We start from the raw sequence: 2,236 nt of genomic DNA, 5'->3' as shown, positions 1-2,236 counted from the left end.
TGTTTGAGATTTTTTATGCGCGAAGTGTCAAAAAAGGTTTAAAAACCCACAAAATCGCAAATTAACAAGTAATTTCTAGCATATGGCTATTATTTTGCAAATCTAACCATTTCAACACAGTAATATATACCAAATAGTGTTATGTGCCAAGTTTCGTGCTAAACAAACAAAGTTTGAGCTACTTTATGCGCCAAAGTGCCAAAAAGCTTAAAAACCATAAAATTGCAACTTAACACGTAATTTCAAGCATATGACTGTCTTTTTCAATTCCAATCACTTCAACACAATCGTAAATACCAAATACAGTTGTGCGCCAAGTTTCGTGGAAAACATACCATGTTAGAGATTTTTTATGCGCGAAAGTGTCAAAAAAGTTTAAAAACCTATAAAATCGCAACTTGACAAGTAATTTCTAGCATATGACTATTATTTTCAAATCTAACCATTTCAACACAGTAATATATACCAAATAGTGTTATGTGCCAAGTTTTGTGCAAAACAAACAAAGTTTGAGCTACTTTATGCGCCAAAGTGCCAAAAAAGCTTAAAAACCATAAAATCGCAACTTAACACGTAATTTCTAGCATATGACTATTATTTTCAATTCTAACCACTTCAACATGATAATATATACCAAATAGTGTTGCGTGACAAGTTTCATGCAAGACAAACCAAGTTTGAGCTACTTTATGCACGAAAGTGCCAAAAAAGCTTAAAAAAACTTTAAAACCGCAACTTACCAGTAAATATTAAGAATATGACTATGATATACAATTTTAACCACTTCATCTCAATAATATATACCAAATAGTGTTGTGTGCCAAGTTTCGTGCAAAACAAACCATGTTTTAGCAACTTTATGCGCGAATGTGCAAGAAAAGCTTAAAAAGCCATAAAATTGAAACTTAGCACGTAATTTCAAGCATATTACTATGACTTGATATTCTAACTACTTCAACACAATCATAAACACGAAATAGTGTTGTGTGCTAAATTTCGTGCAAAACAAACCAATATTAAATTACTTTATGGGCGAAAGTGCCAAAAAAAGCTTAAAACCCATAAAATCGAAACTTAGCACATAATTTTTAGCATATGACTATAATTTTAAATTAAAACCACTTCAACACAATAATATATACCAATGAGTATTGTGTGCCAAGTTTCGTGCAAAATAAACCAAGTTTGATCTAATTGATACGCAAAAGTGCGAAAAAACCTTAAAAAAACCTTAAAACCGCAACTTACAAAGTAATATTAAGAATATGACTATGATTTACAATTATAACCACTTGAACACAATAATATATACAAAATAGTGTTGTGTGCGAAATTTCGTGCAAAACAAACCAAGTTCGAGCTACTTTATGCGCGAAAGTGCCAAAAAAGCTTAAAAAACCCATAAAATCGCACCATAGCACGTAATTTCTCAGCATATGACTTTGATTTTCAATTCTAACCGACTTCCACACATTAATATATACCAAATAGTGTTCAGTGCCAAGTTTCATGCAAAACAAACAAAGATTGAGCTACTTTATACGCATAAGTGCCAAAAAAGCTTTAAAACCATAAAATTGAAATTTAGCACGTAATTTCTAGCATATGACTAATGATTTTCAATTCTAACAATTTCAACACACGAATATATAGCAAATACTATTGTCTGCAAAGTTTAATTCAAAAAAAAACCAAGTTTTTTCTACTTTATGCGCGAAAGTGCAAAACAGCTTAAAAACACATCAAATCACAACTTAGTACGTAATTTCCAGCATATGACTTTGATTTTCAATTCTAACCACTTAAACACAATAATATATTCGAAACAGTGTTGTGTTCCAAATTTCGTGCAAAACAAACAAAGTTTGAGCAACTTTATGCGCGAAAATTCCAAAAAAGCGTAAAAATCCATAAAATTGCAACTTAGCACCTAATTTCAAGCATATGACTATGATTTTTAATTATAACCACTTCAACACAATAACATATACAAAATCGTATAGTGTGCTAAATTTCGTGGAAAACAAACCATGTTTGAGCTACTTTATGCGCGAAAGTGCCAAAAATGCTTAAAAAACCCATAATATCGCAACTTAACACGTAATTTCTAGCATATGACTGTCTTTTTCAATTCCAATCACTTCAACACAATCACAAATACCAAATACAGTTATGCGCCAAGTTTCGTGCAAAGCATACCATGTTTGAGATTTTTTATGCGCGAAAGTGTCAAAAA

This window comes from Amaranthus tricolor, chromosome 7 (genome assembly GCF_026212465.1).
Source record: "Amaranthus tricolor cultivar Red isolate AtriRed21 chromosome 7, ASM2621246v1, whole genome shotgun sequence".
Lineage (NCBI taxonomy): Eukaryota > Viridiplantae > Streptophyta > Magnoliopsida > Caryophyllales > Amaranthaceae > Amaranthus > Amaranthus tricolor.
The sequence above is the reverse complement of the archived record's forward strand: the minus strand, read 5'-3'. Positions refer to the sequence as shown.